This window comes from Pseudophryne corroboree, chromosome 1 (assembly GCF_028390025.1).
Source record: "Pseudophryne corroboree isolate aPseCor3 chromosome 1, aPseCor3.hap2, whole genome shotgun sequence".
NCBI lineage: Eukaryota > Metazoa > Chordata > Amphibia > Anura > Myobatrachidae > Pseudophryne > Pseudophryne corroboree.
Window position 1 is genome coordinate 758,291,335 of NC_086444.1, and position 11,912 is coordinate 758,303,246.

At 45.4% G+C, this 11,912-nt stretch overlaps 1 pseudogene; it reads right to left on the reverse strand.

Moving 5' to 3' along the window:
• Window positions 1-8,583: 8,583 nt before the first annotated feature.
• On the reverse strand, window positions 8,584-8,702 carry LOC134943616 (5S ribosomal RNA; annotated as a pseudogene).
• Window positions 8,703-11,912: the final 3,210 nt, after the last annotated feature.

Genomic DNA, 11,912 nt, shown 5'->3' on the forward strand with positions numbered 1-11,912 from the left:
TCAGCCGTACATGTAGCTCAATCTGACAATATCGTCAAAAGCTGCATGTATGTGCCTTGACATCACTGAATGATATCATTTGCGTATCGCGTAGTGTGTATGCACTATGGTGGTCATTCCGAGTTGTTCGCTCGGTAATTTTCTTCGCATCGCAGCGATTTTCCGCTAATTGTGCATGTGCAATGTTCGCACTGCGACTGCGCCAAGTAAATTTGCAATGCGGTTAGGAATTTTACTCACGGCATTACAAGGTTTTTTCTTCGTTCTGGTGATCGTAATGTGATTGACAGGAAGTGGGTGTTTCTGGGCGGAAACTGGCCGTTTTATGGGTGTGTGTGAAAAAACGCTACTGTTTCTGGGAAAAACGCGGGAGTGGCTGGAGAAACGGGGGAGTGTCTGGGCGAATGCTGGGTGTGTTTCTGACGTCAAACCAGGAACGAAACTGACTGAACTGATCGCAGTGGCAGAGTAAGTCCCGAGCTACTCAGAAACTGCAAAGAAATTTCTATTCGCAATTTTGAGAATCTTTCGTTCGCAATTTTGATAAGCTAAGATTCACTCCCAGTAGGCGGCGGCTTAGCGTGCGCAAAGCTGCTAAAAGCAGCTTGCGAGCGAACAACTCGGAATGAGGGCCAATGTCAGGTGGCTCGGGATGTGACAAGGACACTGCCAAGCCAGCATACTGGTGGCCAGGATACCACTTTTGGTATACTGATGGCCGTCCGCCGGTAAATCCTACAGAATCCAATAAGAGACATCTCTGTGCACAAGATGGTGTTGCAGCTGCGCATGAACCTGTATCCACCTCGGAATCAGGCCCTTAGGGCCTTCTGCATACAAGACACTAAGGTCACCCGAGTTTATAACAGAAACCCTTTGAACCTTTAACTACTTGCCTGGCATGGTCGCATCAGATGCAGGTTTTTTATCTGACCTGGTCACACAGGATGTGACCAGTCAGATAAACAGTGTTTGCAGGGCAGGGAAGAGAAACTTCCCTCTGCTGCTGCTGTCAGAGGGAGAGAGTAAGGGGGTCATTCCGACCTGATCGCACGCTGCAGTTTTTCACAGTGGTGTGATCGGGTCAGAACTGCGCATGCCAGACGGCCGAAGGCCATCATTGCCTAGCGATCGCCTCTGCCTGATTGACATGCAGAGGCGGTCCCTGGGCAGGAGGGGGTGCAGGCATGTCCGGACCATGCAAGGGACGGGCAGCAGCTGCTGCGTGACGTCACGCGCAGCCGCTGCGACCCTGGCAGTGACAAATAACTCCGGCCAGTCGCAGGAGTTGCGCTGGCTGGGAGTTACTCTACAAGTACGAAAGCATTGCCGCTGGCCAATGCCTTTGCACTTGTGCGCTGGGAACGGGCCAGACATGCGGGGCGGACTAGCCCTGTGCTGGGCGTCCCCCCGCATGTCTGTGTCAGTGATCGTTTAGCACAGCTACGATCACGTCAGAATGACCTCCAAAGTCCCTCTGCCTTCCTGCACCCTCCCCCACTGTTTGCCATGCTGCAGATCGTTGCTGATCAGTCAGCACGGGACCCCCACACTGCGGCTGCAGACAGTGGCAGCCCCTGGTAAGTGTAAAACAACCCCACCAAGCTGCCCCCAGAGTCCCCTGCAGCTGTCACCTCATTTTTTAATTCACTTCTCCCAGGTCATATTTTGTATCAAATTTGCAACCCCTTGCTGCGAGTACCGCGATTTGACATTTTTAATTGGATATCCCATTTCTTAGGCATGCACATTCATGCGAAGTCTGATTCATGACAAAAAACACATTTGCAGACTCGTACTTAGGGCCTAATTCTGAGTTGATCGCAGCAGCAAATTTGTTAGCAGTTGGGCAAAACCATGGGGGTCATTCCGAGTTGTTCGCTCGTTGCCGATTTTCGCTATGCTGCGATTTGTTGCTAATCGCGCATGTGCAAAGGCACGCAGGGCGCATGCGCTTAGTTATATAACTAAAAACTTAGCAGTTTTGCTGTGGATCCTGCGGCGCTTTTCAGTCGCACTGCTGATCGGTGAAAGATTGACAGGAAAGGGGCGTTTCTGGGTGGTAACTGAGCATTTTCCGGGAGTGTGCTAAAAAACGCAGGTGTGTCAGGGAAAAGCGCGGGAGTGTCTGGAGAAACGGGGGAGTGGCTGGCCGAACGCAGGGCGTTTGTGACGTCAAACCAGGAACTAAACGGACTGAGCTGATCGCAATCTGTGAGTAGGTCTGGAGCTACTCAGAAACTACAAAGAATTATTTAGTAGCAGTTCTGCTAATCTTTCGTTCGCTATTCTGCTAAGCTAAGATACACTCCCAGAGGGCGGCGGCCTAGCGTGTGCAATGCTGCTAAAAGCAGCTAGCGAGCGAACAACTCAGAATGAGGGCCCATGTGCACTGCAGGGTGGACAGATATAACATGTGCAGAGAGAGTTAGATTTGGGTGGGGTGTATTCAAACTGAAATCAAAATTGCAGTGTAAAAAGAAAGCAGCCAGTATTTACCCTGTACAGAAACAACATAACCCACCCAAATCTAACTCTCTCTGCACATGTTATATCTGCCCCCCCCTGCAGTGCACATGGTTTTGCCCAATTGCTAACAAACAACTCAGAATTACCCTCTTAGGGCCTTATTCAGTATGGATCGCATACTGAAATATTTATGCCCAGTGCGCACGCACTGTAGCCATACTGTGGGTGCTCACAAAGTGAGATGCAATCGCATCCAACTTCTGCGAATGCCTCTGCCTAATTTGACAGACAGAGAAGTTCGTGGGGCTGTGATGTTGCATTGTGGGATTGTCAGCTCAGCATTGCGGGGGAGTGCTGTCAAAAATGGAGACAGGTTCGGGGCGGCCATGTGACATCACACGCGGACACTGCGATTGGAAACATGGCGGTGGGCAGACTGCCATCGCAGCCGGGCTGCGAAAGGCGGGGGTGCTACCCTAAATCAGCGATGCAATCAAAATTGTGTTGCAATTGCATTAATGGCTGCCATTAGCATGCTGGGCAGCCCTAAGCATGCAAGAGATACAGTAGCAGTTGTTATTTTAGCAAAACTGCAACTGAAGCTTAATAAGGCACCTAGGTCAGAATACAATGACCCACATAGAAACATCGGGAGCAAAAAACTCTGATGGTTCTTTGATTTTTTTTTTTTAGCTATCCAATTAGGTCACGTGAAGAACAAAAAGTGCATTTTCTTCCGAAAACACACAGGTTCAGTGAAACGGTTATAATCCTGAGCATATTACTCATGTTTTGCTAGTTATTCTTATGATTTACCTTTGCCTCAGTTTGTGGAACTACAGGTCACAGCTAGCTCCTGCATAGTTGTCTCCCAGTGCCTCAGCTCCTGCATTCAGCAACTGACTCCACAGGTGTCTGCATTCTGTAATTACAGCTTGTTACCTGAAACCTACTATTCAGCTTGTCAGCCTGTTCAGTCTGCACTGCAGCTGCATGATATATCAATTACTGGGGCCTGTCTGGTGCTCACAGCTGATTGGTCCAGCCTGTTCTTTTAAGCCTCTCAATCCCAAAATGCCTTGCCAGTTATAGCTACTCCATATGGTGTTCTGCTCCCTGGTTCCTCTCTGGTCTCAGTTCATCTGTCCAGTGGGTTTTGCCTTGTTCCTGCATTGAATTCCAGCTTCACCATCTTGCTGACGAACTTAGTCTGCCAACTACCGTTACCCTATCTCCAAGTGTCTGCACCCCAGCCCATCCATGTACCGCTACCTCCTGTGACTCTCCTAGAGTTCCTGCTGTTGTTCCATCTCCATGGTCCCAGTGTACCATCTGGCCGTGTGCACCCTGCCATCTTCTCCAGGTCCTTTTTGTTCCTGCATACGCCTGCGGTTTGTCCTATACATCTGGACTAACATATAACACCTCTGCCATAACTCTAGTCCAGACTCTAGTCAAGTGACCCAGACAGGGGGACCGCGACCTGCACATCGGGAGCTGCGAAGCCCATATCCCCTTGTGGGGTTCCCTGGTGAAAACCTCCTGGCGTGTTCGACTCCGCACCTCTTTTCTGGGTAACGTCAACCACTTGGTACCTGATCCCAAATTCCGGATTCCGCACTAGTTCCTGACTGACTACCTTGTCCAGTATCCTACTCCTGAAACCCTGGACAAGCTTATGTAGTTAGCAATTCGAGTAGATCGTCGGATCAGGGAACGGAGAATGGAGAAAGGAGGAGGATCACCATTTCCCTCAGCTGTAGCCTTGGAAGAAGCAGAGGACTCCAGTGAACCCATGCAGAGTGGGGCCTTTCGTCTTTCTGCACAATTAAACTCCCATAGGCGATCGATGGGCCTATGCTTATATTGTGGAGCCAAGGGTCATTTTGCTAACGTTTGCACTCTGAAGTCGGGAAAAGACAAGACCCAGGATAAAAGGGGAGTTATTCCTAGGTCTGGTTGGAATCTCTCCTAAAAATTCAGTCTTGCTTCCAGTTCAAATTAGTCTACCTACTCAGCAAGTGGCAGTCAAGGCTTTTGTTGATTGTGGCGCAGCTGCCAACTTCATGGATATCTCTTTTGCCCAGTCCTGGAACATTCGTATACTAAAGTTGGAGCCTCCTGTGTCTATTTGTGGCCTGGACGGTAGCCCCCCCCCCCCCCCTCAGAGGGCAAGTTTCTCAGCAAACATTGCTTCCATAGTCTTAGGCCTTCCATGGTTGAAATCCCATAATCCATCCATCTGCTGGAAGACAGGAGAACTCTCGCAGTGGGGAACGGAGTGTACGGGAAGGTGTCTGTCTTTGCCAGTGTAATCCTATCAACTTATACCAGAGGGGCTACCGACTCCATATCATTCATTTGTGGATGTCTTCTCCAAGAAAGAGGCAGATACTCTTCCGCCATATCGACCTTATGACTGTGCCATCAGTCTGGTCTCTGAAGATAAGTTACCTAAGGGTAGATTATATGCACTTTCTTTGCCGGAAACCAAAGCTATGGAGGATTATAATAGGGAGAACCTAAGCAAAGGGTTTATTCATCCCTCAAAATCAACAGTAGGAGCAGGATTCTTCTTCGTGGCAAAGAAGGACGGCTCCTTACGTCCATGCATTGATTATAGAGGACTCAACAAGATCACTGTTTAGAACTCTTATCCTTTGCCTTTAATTTCCATGTTGTTCGATCAACTCCGGATGGCGGAAATCTTCTCTAAAATTGATCTTTGGGGCATATAACCTCAGACGAATTAAGGCCGGTGACGAGTGGAAGACGGCCTTCAACACTCATTCTGGGCATTATGAATCCCTTGTTTTGCCATTTGGATTGTCAAATGCTCCTGCCGTCTTCCAAGATTTTTTCAATGATGTGCTCCAAGAATTCCTGGGAAAATTTTGTTGTGGTCTACTTGGATGACATCCTGATATATTCATGGTCGCTTGAGCAGCATCAAGTCCATGTCCAGATGGTATTGCAAAAGCTCCGGGAGCACCTTCTATACGCCAAGTTAGAAAAATGTGAATTTGAAGTGAAGGAAGTCGCTTTATTAGGCTACATCATCTCTCCTAAGGGGTTCTCCATGGATCCCAGTAAGCTTCAAACAATTCAAGATTGGCACAACCTACTAACCTTAAAGCTATACAACGCTTTCTGTGATTTCCTAATTATTACAGATTTATTTGTTCATTTTCAGACATTGTTGCACCTATTGTTTCTTTGACCAAGAAAGTTGCGGATCCATCACATTGGTCACCTTCAGCTGTACAAGCTTTTCTCAAGTTAAAAAAAGCCTTTATATCCATACCTGTTCTTAGTCATCCAAATCCAGATCTGCCTTTTATTATGGAAGTGGATGCCTCTGAAGTAGGAGTGGGAGCAGTCCTATCACAGAAAAATCCCATGGATTCTAAACTTCACCCGTGCTCTCTTCTGTTTAGAAAATTCTCTCCTGCCGAAGCCAACTACGATGTTGGGAATCGTGAACTGCTTGCCATCAAGTGGGCTCTAGAAGAATGGAGGCATTGGTTGGAAGGCGCGAGACACGTGATTACAATCCTCACTGACCATGAAAACCTATCTTATATTGAATCAGCCAAGAGACTGAATCCAAGACAGGCACGTTGGGTGTTATTCTTCACTAGATTCAACTATGTGATCTCTTATCAGCCAGGATCAAAAGGCTTTTGTGATGTTTATTTGAATTATACTACTACCATTTGAAAGACCTGGAGTGACGCCGCCTTTTTCTGAATATATATATATATATATATATATATATATATATATATACATACATACATACATACATACATACATACATACATACATACATACATACATACATACATACATACGAACAAATACTCTCCCTCTGCGCTATTTAAATGATATAAATGGAGATTTAGAACAGGCTGCCTAATTCTGCAAAGTTCTCTATTAGGAGGAACTAAGTGTATGGAAATATGTAACAATAGAAGAATTGGCGCCGAGGGGTCACATCAACACGACCCCTGGGCGCTAATTCTTCTATTGTTACACATATATATATATATATATATATATATATATATATATATATATATATATATATATATATATATATATATATATATATATATATATATATATATAGGAAAAAAGGATTCAGGAGAATGCGCCCATAGTGTAAATCTGATTTATTTATAAAAACATACCAGTAAAACCAAATCACAGGTATAGATATAATAATACCTCTTCAGACCCACACTTTGGGCCAGTTTATGCATATAGGAAAATCCACAAGGCTAATGCACCAACCGCCGTGTCCAAAAGCCGGGACCGTGCACCGTGCTGCGCTCAGAAGCCCGTCCGGCCACCCGCAGTGATCACAGGGAGATGCAGAACCGAGTGAATGAGACGTCTAGCAAGCTCCGCCCCAACGCGTTTCGTAAACACTTCGTCAGGAGCCTCCTGAATCCTTTTTTCCCAGAAATTCACTCAAGGAGTCCTGAGTGCTTTGGAGAAGTGCAGCGGTGGTGGTTCATCAGTGTTAACAGCCAAGGTGTGGAATTACCTGTGGACTGCAAACCTTCATTAAGACTAACCAGCGCACCTGTACACCAATCTTTGCCCAATATATATATATATATATATATATATATATATATATATATATAAAAGAAACAGGAGGGGTTGAGGGATAAATAGCGACCAAGGTGTCAATAAAATGGGTTGCCAGTTAAAATATTATAAAGTATTTATTAACTTAACATAAAAGAAACACATAAAAAAATGGGGACAACAATATATACACACAACTGTAACTAAAAGCACTTAAATGAATATATGCACTTAAAAAATAATATAGAATTTTTCCTTATCTTAGAATGAGGTAGGTACAGGTCACCCAATGCGTTTCGTCTGATGAGACTTCTTCAAGGCGTATGGACAGAATGAGACAGTACATGTTTTATAGCCAAAGGTGATCAGTGGGAGGGCCATGACATCACATATAGTCATGTGATGCAATTACATATTAAATCCTATAAGGCTGTTTATATATCTAAAGCACTGCTTAACATGTTATTCTGGACTTAGTATAAGTAAAAACGAGTAGATGTACACTTAAAAAACGGATGAAACACACTGAAAAACGGCTCTGGAGTGATACAGGCTGAACTTCCACCATATTTCTGGTGGCGGCGGACCCGACGCGTCACTTCCGCCCCACTTCCGGTGCTTATTGCGCATGCGCCCGTGGCGATTCCATGTTCTTATCCAGTTCTCACTGTCAGTGGCTGTAGTTCACAGGGGGAAGGAGCCAGTCTTAGTTAAGTCCCAAAGGTGGAAGCCATTTTGGGTGTACTTGTGTCCATAGATCTCCTGGTAGCGGCGGCCATTTTCTAGTAGTTCATCTGACAATAGCATTTGTCAGATGCCCCGGTATCCATGGTAATAATTAAACATAGAATAAGAGAGAATAGGAGTATCAGGAGCATGTCATTGTTTTGTAAACACCTAGTTTTAACATTATTTAAGAGAACATAGCTAAACAGGATTGAAAAATAAAATTAAAATAAAAAAAGCTGTATATTTGTAAATGCTTATGATTGCGGACATCATTATGGGAATGTTATCTGCGGACATCATGGGAATATGATGTAGAGGTCATGCTTGGTATATAATTTAGTACCACATAGCTTGATAGTGCGGACATCATTATGGGAATGTTATTGCGGACATCATTATGGGAATTACTATAGCGGACACCATTATGGGAATATTATGGTATTGGACAGTGTAGTACCACAAAGTGGAGAATTTAACGGCTCATGCACATATGCAAATAAATAAGACTATTATATACATTAAGATTGATAAATATATAAGAGTTTGGCGTGAGTGGAATAAATATATAAAAGTTTGGCGTGAGTGGAAATAAATTGCCTCAAGGGTGGTGTTCATTAAAATACCGTGCCTATGTATAAGTTAAATCCCTTATGGGTATAGGGGATGGTACATACAGTGAAATGGTGCACATTATAAAAGTGAAATAATAATGTGCGTACAATGTGACTCAGTGGGTCCGTATGTGCATGGTGTGTGTTCCACTCTCAGGCCCCTATTCAGATTCGTTCTATACAGTACCTGATCTTCCCAGGTGGTCCCCCCTACTGGTACTGATCAGGCCCAACGCTGCTTGGCTTCCAAGATCGAACGTGTTTGGGCATTTTCAGTGTGGTTTGACTGTAGCAACGTTGTGCCTTCTAGGTCATCACTGCAAAAATATATATAAAAAAAATATATATATAAAAAGGACCCACTATGTGTATGGGTGTTCACGAAGTGATAATATGGATATGTGGTAGTAAGGTGCTGGTAAGAAAACGGGAGGGGGTGGAGGGTGGGGAGGGGATGTAGGGGTGGGGGGGAGCAGTGGGAGGGGAATACAGGTTTAATGACCAGGCTGAGCCGGAAAATAATTTTAGTACGGTGTCATAAAAAGGGAGCGATCTCGTAGTTGTCGTTGAATCCTTTCGGCTGTAATGTCTGTAATTGGAATATCCAATACATCTCACGACGTGACAATTTGTTGGCGAGATCCCCTCCTCTATCTCCTAGTTTCACCAGTGCAATGGCCTTGAAAGTCAAGGCTTCCAGATTTGAGTTATGCGTAGACATGAAATGTTTGGAGACAGCATGGCTCTCCACTTTGTTCCTGATGTTTCTCACATGTTCCTGTATCCTCATCTTCAGAGGTCTTTTCATTTTCCCAATGTATTGTTTGCCGCAATCGCACACCAGGAGGTATATGACCGATTGGGTTGTTGCAGTTCATAGAAAAAGACAGTTGAGATGATCCGCAACAAGAAAACCCTTTATTACCATAAATATTGTAGAAGAATAAGTAAGTATACATAAAAGGGTCTATAAACCAGATACCTATACTTGCTGTGGAAATCCGTCGCAGGCAAAGGTTGGTGTTGCTCCCCAGAGTCCGAAAGTCAAAATAGAAGAAGAGTGAAAAGAAGAAAAGAAAAAACTATGCGCTCAGGTGAGTAGCACTGCACTAAGATTGTCAGCAGCCTCCTGTAGAAGGGAATTGCCAGTCCCTTAAAGCAAAACTAACAAATGAATAACAAGTGGCGCTTGACAATCAGAAAAGTAAAAAACATTTATTTATATAAAATGTATCTGGATTACAACAACCTCCCGGGAGTAAGAAACAATATTAAAAATGTCACAATGATATGGATATGCACTGCATTATAGCTTCATAATCAATTTATAGAACATGAATTATAAGTAGAGATGAGCGCCTGAAATTTTTGGGGTTTTTGTTTTGGTTTTGGGTTCGGTTCCGCGGCCGTGTTTTGGGTTCGACCGCGTTTTGGCAAAACCTCACCGAATTTTTTTTGTCGGATTCGGGTGTGTTTTGGATTCGGGTGTTTTTTTCAAAAAACACTAAAAAACAGCTTAAATCATAGAATTTGGGGGTCATTTTGATCCCAAAGTATTATTAACCTCAAAAACCATAATTTACACTCATTTTCAGTCTATTCTGAATACCTCACACCTCACAATATTATTTTTAGTCCTAAAATTTGCACCGAGGTCGCTGTGTGAGTAAGATAAGCGACCCTAGTGGCCGACACAAACACCGGGCCCATCTAGGAGTGGCACTGCAGTGTCACGCAGGATGTCCCTTCCAAAAAACCCTCCCCAAACAGCACATGACGCAAAGAAAAAAAGAGGCGCAATGAGGTAGCTGTGTGAGTAAGATTAGCGACCCTAGTGGCCGACACAAACACCGGGCCCATCTAGGAGTGGCACTGCAGTGTCACGCAGGATGGCCCTTCCAAAAAACCCTCCCCAAACAGCACATGACGCAAAGAAAAAAAGAGGCGCAATGAGGTAGCTGTGTGAGTAAGATTAGCGACCCTAGTGGCCGACACAAACACCGGGCCCATCTAGGAGTGGCACTGCAGTGTCACGCAGGATGGCCCTTCCAAAAAACCCTCCCCAAACAGCACATGACGCAAAGAAAAAAAGAGGCGCAATGAGGTAGCTGTGTGAGTAAGATTAGCGACCCTAGTGGCCGACACAAACACCGGGCCCATCTAGGAGTGGCACTGCAGTGTCACGCAGGATGTCCCTTCCAAAAAACCCTCCCCAAACAGCACATGACGCAAAGAAAAAAAGAGGCGCAATGAGGTAGCTGTGTGAGTAAGATTAGCGACCCTAGTGGCCGACACAAACACCGGGCCCATCTAGGAGTGGCACTGCAGTGTCACGCAGGATGGCCCTTCCAAAAAACCCTCCCCAAACAGCACATGACGCAAAGAAAAAAAGAGGCGCAATGAGGTAGCTGTGTGAGTAAGATTAGCGACCCTAGTGGCCGACACAAACACCGGGCCCATCTAGGAGTGGCACTGCAGTGTCACGCAGGATGTCCCTTCCAAAAAACCCTCCCCAAACAGCACATGACGCAAAGAAAAAAAGAGGCGCAATGAGGTAGCTGACTGTGTGAGTAAGATTAGCGACCCTAGTGGCCGACACAAACACCGGGCCCATCTAGGAGTGGCACTGCAGTGTCACGCAGGATGTCCCTTCCAAAAAAACCCTCCCCAATCAGCACATGATGCAAAGAAAAAGAAAAGAAAAAAGAGGTGCAAGATGGAATTGTCCTTGGGCCCTCCCACCCACCCTTATGTTGTATAAACAAAACAGGACATGCACACTTTAACCAACCCATCATTTCAGTGACAGGGTCTGCCACACGACTGTGACTGATATGACGGGTTGGTTTGGACCCCCCCCAAAAAAGAAGCAATTAATCTCTCCTTGCACAAACTGGCTCTACAGAGGCAAGATGTCCACCTCATCTTCACCCTCCGATATATCACCGTGTACATCCCCCTCCTCACAGATTATCAATTCGTCCCCACTGGAATCCACCATCTCAGCTCCCTGTGTACTTTGTGGAGGCAATTGCTGCTGGTCAATGTCTCCGCGGAGGAATTGATTATAATTCATTTTAATGAACATCATCTTCTCCACATTTTCTGGATGTAACCTCGTACGCCGATTGCTGACAAGGTGAGCGGCGGCACTAAACACTCTTTCGGAGTACACACTTGTGGGAGGGCAACTTAGGTAGAATAAAGCCAGTTTGTGCAAGGGCCTCCAAATTGCCTCTTTTTCCTGCCAGTATAAGTACGGACTGTGTGACGTGCCTACTTGGATGCGGTCACTCATATAATCCTCCACCATTCTATCAATGTTGAGAGAATCATATGCAGTGACAGTAGACGACATGTCCGTAATCGTTGTCAGGTCCTTCAGTCCGGACCAGATGTCAGCATCAGCAGTCGCTCCAGACTGCCCTGCATCACCGCCAGCGGGTGGGCTCGGAATTCTGAGCCTTTTCCTCGCACCCCCAGTTGCGGGAGAATGTGAAGGAG